This window comes from Tasmannia lanceolata, unplaced genomic scaffold (genome assembly GCF_043159265.1).
Source record: "Tasmannia lanceolata isolate RefF3 unplaced genomic scaffold, GAP_Taslan_0.1 ptg000037l, whole genome shotgun sequence".
Taxonomy (NCBI): domain Eukaryota; kingdom Viridiplantae; phylum Streptophyta; class Magnoliopsida; order Canellales; family Winteraceae; genus Tasmannia; species Tasmannia lanceolata.
In genome coordinates this window covers 19,809,157-19,817,835 of record NW_027518714.1, presented here as the reverse complement: position 1 = coordinate 19,817,835, position 8,679 = coordinate 19,809,157, and the positions used below count along the sequence as shown (strand labels likewise).

The following is an 8,679-nucleotide window of genomic DNA, read 5'->3' as shown; positions in this document are numbered from 1 at the left end:
GAATGAAGAGACATAGCACAAAAGTAATGCTCTTGAGGCTTGAGCCCACGACCTTAACAGGAAATCAAAATACTTACTAAATATACCCAATCATTTTTCTTGAATAAATCAAGTAATACTTGTAATTTTAAATTGATATTTTTGAAAATAACCCAGCAATTCTTGTTTCAAATTAATCACTTTTCTTCCTTGAAGAATGTTGAGATCATATGAATCATATATTTGGCCCATGCTATACATGGCATAAAATAATGGGCCCAACCCATCAAAACATGAGGTGTAAAATGGTGGGTCCCACCATATTGTGCATGATCTCAGTTGATCAGAACCGCACTATTAGTCCAGCCATGAGATGTTGAGAACATGTTGATCGGATGATCCTAGACCCTTGATCCATCAAGCCTCAATTAAGGTTCTGTGGAGAAAACTCATTCCATGAAAAGTTATGACCATCCAATAAACCCCAAAGGGTCACAATGTTGTGATGCATCCTTGTTTGGTCCCAAAGTATTTAAGATAATTTGCAGGGTCCCATGGCCCTCTAAAAATAACAATCATTGGTGGTAAAATGAAATCTATTGGATTCCCCATCTTCCACTATAAAAATGGCTTAATGACAACACCCTCTTCATTCACCCCCAATCATTAAGTTGTTTGCAAAAGCCATTGTTGCTGAAAAATGGCTTCCTTCGATTTATTGAAACGACTCTCTGTGGCCCTTATGCTCATGCTTTTCATCACATCTTCCGTGTTAGGTATACCACTCTCTCTCTCCCTCGTTCTCTCTTCTATGCAGTGGCCTAATGTAAAACTAATTTCCTTTAATTTGACAGTGGATGCAGCTGAAGAAGTGGTGATGCCGGAGGGGCTCGTATGTATTGGTGAAAGTGGATGCAGTCCCCCCTCCCTTTGCAACCCACAGTGCGTCCAAAGGGGTTACAAAAGTGGAAAATGCACGATTTCTTGTTATAATGTCGGCTGCTGTTGCTCAAAATGACAGGCCTAAGCTTCTTATCAATGTCACCGTATATGCCTGCATTTTACTATTAATAAAGAAATAAGTAGCTTATACAAGGTTGCAGATTTCTCACCTTCTCTACCCTCTTTGCCTCTACGTTGAATTCTTCTAGTTGTTTCTTTATGCAATGGTGCTTTAATTTCTCTTGGTGTTACTGAAATGTCCAAACTATATAGTTAAAAGGAAATTTGACGTACGGGGGACAAATAAAACACAAAATATCAGAGGGGTCTGGGTTTGTCGAAAATGACACATGGGGGTCAAAACCCGGTTTACGAAAATTTGCATGACGAAAATGCCCCTCTGCAGAAACAGAAGCTTACAGTGATTTGACTTTCAAAATAAAAAATACATTTAAGTTTTCCCTCTTCTGTCTTCCCTCTTCTCTTCTTTCTTTCTTCTCTATTTTCTTTTACTCCTCTCCTCCGGCAACCGCGACCTCGACGGTGAGGACGAAGGTGAAGCACGTATCAAACCTCCAAAACAGCAAACCCTACCTGGTACGTCGTTTCCTTCCCTTCCTTTATTCAATCTCTTTTTTATTTTATTTTTAAGAAAAAGGAAAATCAGGTTGAAGCACGTATCAAACCTCCAAAATCCTTTTTTATTGAATCTGTTTTTTATTTTTTTCATTTCATATACATGTCAGTTACTGCATTTCCTCCTGCAGAGTAAAATAGTTGTAAATGCTTGTAAATGCTGTTTGTTGCTGCTAGGGTTTTATGTTTTACATCCTACATTAATTTCTGAAATGGAGAAATGTTATGCTGTTTTTTTATTCTAGGGTTTTATTTTGTACATTAATTTGTGAAATGGAGAGATGGGATTTCATTTCATATGTGTGTATGTTACTGCAAATCCACCTACAGAGTAAAATAGAGGTGCATGCTATTTGTTGATGCTAGGGTTTTATTTTTTACGTTAATCTGTGGAATGGAGAAATGCGATTTCATTTCATGTACATATCACTTACTGCATTTCCACCTACAGAGTAAAATAAATGCAAATGCTCGTTTGCTATTTGTTTATGCTAGGGTTTTATTTTTACAATTTGTGAAATGGAGAAATGGGATTTCATTTCATATAGGATGTGGACAGAAGAAATGTTGCTATTAAGTTTTTTTTTATATGCTTTTCTGTGCCCGGAAGGAATGGTAATTTATATAAATGGCGTGAAGTAGATGTAAATGTTCATGTTAGAAGTCTCATGTGGCGATTTAAAAACAGGAAAAGAGGAGATTCAATGTGTAGGATAAAATCACGATTTGAGATTCAGGAAGCCAAGTCTATAGTTCGCTTTAGTCAAAATAGCGAAAGAAAATATCCAGGTGGCTCGTGGCAATGCTCCAATGAAAAATATCCAGGTCCCCCTTTACTACTAGTAACCCAATGTAGGTAGTTGGAAACCCCTGAGTCTGAACTTCATGACCATGGTTTGTAGTTGATGGGCCCTCTATGGGGACTTCTTCTACCCCATTTAAGGGCCAATAATACCTTCTTCAATACCTTGTAGAGCTCCCTGATATTGCCTTCAAAACCCTCTTTAGGTACTAGTAACCCCACCTGGTAGCTGAAAACCCTTTTCTGTGAACTTGGGGACCATGGTGGGAAGTTGATGGGCCCTCTATGGGGACTTCTTCCACCCCATTTAAGGACCCATAACACTTTCTTCAATACCACGTGGAGCTCCCCTATATTGCCTATGACAAACCCTCTTTAGGTACCAGTAACCCCACCTAGGTAGGTGAAAACCCTTATCTGTGAACTTGGGGACCATGGTGGGAAGTTGATGGGGCCTCTATGGGGACTTCTTCCACCCCATTTAAGGACCCATAACACCTTCTTCAATACCATGTGGAGACCCATGTAATGCCCTACAGAGTCCCCCTTTACGTACCAGTAACCCAATTCGGAATCCACCATCTCATCCCTTGGACCCCTCACTTTCAGCTCAACTTCAGTAGATGGTGCCACAATCGTTGCAAAGGTTTAAAATCACCCCGTGTGTGGTGCCGAATCTTTTTTCATGTGACTTGGGGTTCTGAGACGATACATCTATTAGGGTGGCGGCTGCATCCATGTCACATCCAAGGTCAGCTAAATCTATCCAATCCTCGCACAGCTGCGAAGATAATCGTGCACCTTCACATGCATTTTCGCCCTTCCTCTCCTCCTCAAACCCCTCCATTCTTCCCCCTGTCCCTTAATTTGTTCTCCGCATACGCTCCCATCCATTTTTCAAATCCTCCTCTATCTTTCCGACATCTTCCCCTCTTTTTCCAACATCTTCCTCTCTTTTTCTTATTTCTTCCCATGCTGCTCTAATCATCTGCCACTGTCTATCCACTACATCTCTCTCTCGCCAAAATTTTTATATGCTTACACTCATCTTCACTACTTCATTTTTTCAATTCACTTTCTACTCCCAAAACTATCCCCTCGGATTCCAACTGTTCCTTATCGGCTTCCATTGTCTCCTCAACATCCTGCAGTTTACACATGACAGTCAATGATCAAATTTAAAATATCAACAAGTAAAATAAAATAAAGTAGGCAACATAGTCCTGCTCGACTGCATTACCCCATCCTTTGGGTACTGTGACTTCTCTAACAGAGATACATTCAATGTCACCAGCACCTGAATTTTTGGAAAACATAGTCAGTTAACAAGATAGTAGTATTGATATATACGTTAAAAAAATTTAAATATCTCACCTCCGATTTCTTTATCTGCTTCTGCTCCACTAATCGATATGTCTTTGATTCGTTTGCTTTCCAGTCCCATTTAAGCACACGTGGACGAACAGCTGGATTGGTGGGAATCCAAAATGTGGTATGCTCGTATAACCATACCTGCATACATATGAAACACCATGTTAATCATACTATAAACAGCGCAGTTAGAAAATTAAACGTCAGGAGTCCAAATTACCTGAATTACCAACGAGCAGCCACCAAGGTACCTGCCACCCTTGCTGACTCTGTCTAGGTAATCTACAAGCCATTCATACACTGTCATCGCCCAATTATACTTGCCAATCTTTCCTATGTCGTCGATGTAGGGCCAGAACAGCTCGTCGGCTTGATGTGCGCTTTTTGTGAAAAGGACAGACGCAAAAAGATACAGGAGAACATATTTGAGGGTCTTCTCTATCAAAGCTTGATTTCGTTCTCTAACTATTGCTGTAATCTCATTCTCGATAACCGAGGCCTTCACGTTCGCCTCTGGAAATGGCCAGCCAGGCACTTTAGGTTGGGGTTTTGTCCTGTCGAATGACAGGACCCTCACCACGTCCATTCTCTCTCCACTAGTGGCAGTCCTAATGCCAATGCAACATCTCTTGGAAGGAAGGGGACATTTATACTCCCTAACGTGAACGTGTTAGTGCCAGGAGTCCACTTATCGTGGATAGCTCTTATGAGAGGCTTGTGCATGATAATGTCCTCCATGCCAAACAGATGTCGAAATGAGTCTTTTCTATGGCATGAAAATGGACTGGCTTGAACTTTATCCTGTCCATTGCCAATTTGAAAGAAGCTGGAGAACATCGTGCTGGGACGTATGGAGCCTGCAAAATAAATTACATTGCCAAAATATATGTGGTAAATGAATTAACTTACTATGATTGATACAATTAACAACATATACACTTACATCTGTTCGTCTCTTCTTCACAGCTCCCGTTTTCGTCTCCTCCCCTTTTAAACTCCTTTCTGACCTTCTTGGAGGCTTTGTTACTTTCAGTCTATCACTCTTTCGCATCAACATCTTTCAAGGCTTTGCAATGGCTCCTGACCGGATAAAAACTGTATGGCAATGAACAACCAAATCAAAATCACCGAGATCAATTCATAACCCAAAAACTCAGTTATATTGACCATCATTAAAATTTTGATCCTCATCATCTCTAAAAGAAATTACCTAGAAAATCAATAAAATCCAACCCATAGCATAAACTCATATTCCCAATCAGTACTATTATGAGGAAAAGTTAGCAAGCAAACCAACAATTATTACAATTCTCATACTAAGCTGAAAATATGTATCGTGTCTGTAACCTCTAAGGTCTGCCTTCTTAGATATCAAGCAAAGCAAACAAGAAACAAAAGAGCTGACCAATAAGTGCAAAGATCAGTGTTTATATGAATTTTCTCAAAGCACAACAACAAGGACAAACCCCCAAAACAGATTAGGAGGTCTGTTAAAATTCTGATCCACATGGGCATCAGGCAAGTATTAGCTCACATGACTTTTTAATAAAAAACTCATAGCATCAGACCTTTTGAGAAAGAAAGCAGATAAGCACTAGCTATTGGAATTCAATGACCAACATTGGACCAATAATTTAATAAATGAAATCCAAGATAAAACAAGTGAACCATGACTGCTTCAACAATGAACATGGGTCTCCACATGGTATTAAAGAATGCCCATCAAGTAGAAACTGTGGTCTTGAAATTCACACTCAAGGGTTCCCAGCTACCTATATTGGGTTACTGGTAGGTAAAGGGGGACTCTGTAGGGCAATATAGGGGAGCTGTACATGGTATTGAAGAAGGTGTTATGGGTCCTTAAATGGGGTGGAAGAAGTTCCCATAGAGGGCCCATCAACTTCCCACCATGGTCCCCAAGTTCACAGAAAAGGGTTTTCAGCTACCTAGGTGGGGTTACTAGTACCTAAAGAGGGTTTTGAAGGGCAATATAGGGGAGCTCAATGTGGTATTGAAGAAGGTGTTATGGGCCCTTAAATGGGGTGGAAGAAGTCCCCATAGAGGGCCCATCAACTGCCCACCATGGTCATGAAGTTCACACTCAACGGTTCCCAGCTACCTATATTGGGTTACTGGTAGGTAGTTGGGGACTCTGTAGGGCATTACATGGGTCTCCACATGGTATTGAAGAAGGTGTTATGGGTCCTTAAATGGGGTGGAAGAAGTCCCCATAGAGGCCCCATCAACTTCCCACCATAGTCCCCAAGTTCACAAATAAGGGTTTTCAGCTACCTAGGTGGGGTTACTAGTACCTAAAGAGGGTTTTGAAGGGCAATATAGGGGAGCTCAACGTGGTATTGAAGAAGGTGTTATGGGCCCTTCAATGGGGTAGAAGAAGTCCCCATAGAGGGGCCATCAACTGGCCACCATGGTCATGAAGTTCACACTCAACGGTTCCCAGCTACCTATATTGGGTTACTGGTAGGTAGTGGGGGACTCTGTAGGGCATTACATGGGTCTCCACATGGTATTGAAGAAGGTGTTATGGGTCCTTAAATGGGGTGGAAGAAGTCCCCTTAGAGGCCCCATCAACTTCCCACCATGGTCCCCAAGTTCACAGAAAAGGGGTTTTCAGCTACCTAGGTGGGGTTACTAGTACCTAAAGAGGGTTTTGAAGGGCAATATAGGGGAGCTCGATGTGGTATTGAAGAAGGTGTTATGGGCCCTTCAATGGGGTAGAAGAAGTCCCCATAGAGGGCCCATCAACTGGCCACCATGGTCATGAAGTTCACACTCAACGGTTCACAGCTACCTATATTGGGTTACTGGTAGGTAGTGGGGGACTCTGTAGGGCATTACATGTGTCTCCACATGGTATTGAAGAAGGTGTTATGGGTCCTTAAATGGGGTGGAAGAAGTCCCCATAGAGGCCCCATCAACTTCCCACCGTGGTCCCCAAGTTCACAGATAAGAGTTTTCAGCTACCTAGGTGGGGTTACTAGTACCTAAAGAGGGTTTCTCATGGGCAATATAGGGGAGCTCCACGTGGTATTGAAGAAGGTGTTATGGGTCCTTAAATGGGGTGGAAGAAGTCCCCATAGAGGGCCCATCAACTGGCCACCATGGTCATGAAGTTCACACTCAACGGTTCCCAGCTACCTATATTGGGTTACTAGTAGGTAGTGGAGGACTCTGTAGGGCATTACATGGGTCTCCACATGGTATTGAAGAAGGTGTTATGGGTCCTTAAATGGGGTGGAAGAAGTCCCCATAGAGGGCACATCAACTGCGCACAATGGTCCTCCAGTTCACAGAAAAGGATTTTCAGCTATCTAGGTGGGGTTACTAGTACCTAAAGAGGGTTTGTCATGGGTAATATAGGGGACCTCGACATGGTATTGAAGAAGGTGTTATGGGTCCTTAAATGGGGTAAAAGAAGTCCCCATAGAGGGGTCATCAACTGCCCACCATGGTCATCCAAGTTCACAGATAAGGGTTTACATCTACTTCACGTCATTTATATAAATTACCATTCCTTCCGGGCACAGAAAAGCATACAAAAAAATAATAATAGCAACATTTCTTCTGTCCACATCGTATATGAAATGAAATCTCATTTCTCCACTCCACAAATTGTAAAAATAAAATCCTACCATAAACAAATAGCAGACGAGCATTTGCATTTATTTTACTCTATAGGTGGAAATGCGGTAAGTGATATGCACATGAAATGAAATCGCATTTCTCCATTCCACATATTAACGTAAAAAATAAAACCCTAGCATCAACAAATAGCATGCAACTCTATTTTACTCTGTAGGTGGATTTGCAGTAAAATACGCACATATGAAATGAAATCCCATCTCTCCATTTCACAAATTAATGTACAAAATAAAACCCTAGAATAAAAAAACAACATAATATTTCTCCATTTCACAAAATAAGGTAAAACATAAAACCCTAGCAGCAACAAATAGCATTTACAAGCATTTACAACTATTTTACTCTGTAGTAGGAAATGCAGTAACTGACATGTATATGAAATGAAAAAAATAAAAAACAGATTGCATCAAAAAGGATCCCTCCCCCCTTTTGCATCTCTCTCAACCTGATTTTCCTTTTAAAAATAAAATAAAAAAGAGATTGAATAAAGGAAGAGAAGGAAATGACGTACCAGGTAGGGTTTACTGTTTTCGAGGTTTATACGTGCTTCACCTTCGTCGAGATCGCCGGAGAGATCGCCGGAGGACAGGACGAAAAATAAACACAGACGAAATGAGAGAAGAGGGAAGAGAGAAGAGGGAAAACTGAAATGTTTTTTTTAATTTGGAAGTCAAATCACTCTGTTTCTGCCAGAGGGGCATTATCGTCATTCAAATTTTCGTAAACCGAGTTTTGACCCCCTTCTGTAATTTTCAATAAACACTTGACCCCTCTGATATTATGTCATTTTTTTGTCCCCCCTCTGTCAAATTTTCTACTTAAAAATATAGCATGGGGATTGCAGCCACTTTGTAAACACAATGATTTATTCATTTCCTTTTTACTTATAACAGGGTTTCATAGTTAATTTGCGGCCCCTTGATTTGCATTCCCTTTCACTATTATAAATACTCAAACCTAAACCTATCTTTGGATTACTGTAATCAAGAATTGGAATCAAGATAACCTATTCTGTTTCACATGTAAACATAATGGAAAAAATTAAAATAAAATTTTAATTCAAAAGAGCTCTAATAAAAATTCCATTCCGACATGGTGGAATTAGAAAATTTCCTCTTGGGTAAAGGAAACAGATTTTTTCCATATTTCTCCCTTTTAATTTCACCTCGCTGTCAATTCCACCTCACTTATTCTGTTCATGTTTTTTGAACCAAATTCTGGAATTTGTTGGAATCGGAATAAGATGTCCATTCCAGCAGGGCAATCCAAAAGTACATTTACCACCA

The 8,679-nt window shown here is 40.5% G+C and overlaps 1 long non-coding RNA gene across 1 annotated transcript; it reads left to right on the top strand.

Annotated features, from left to right (window-relative positions):
* Positions 1-573: 573 nt before the first annotated feature.
* LOC143860035 (uncharacterized) lies at positions 574-1,172 on the top strand. The gene is made up of 2 exons (XR_013239550.1): positions 574-755; positions 834-1,172. It is a non-coding gene; the product is annotated as an uncharacterized LOC143860035 (long non-coding RNA).
* Positions 1,173-8,679: the final 7,507 nt, after the last annotated feature.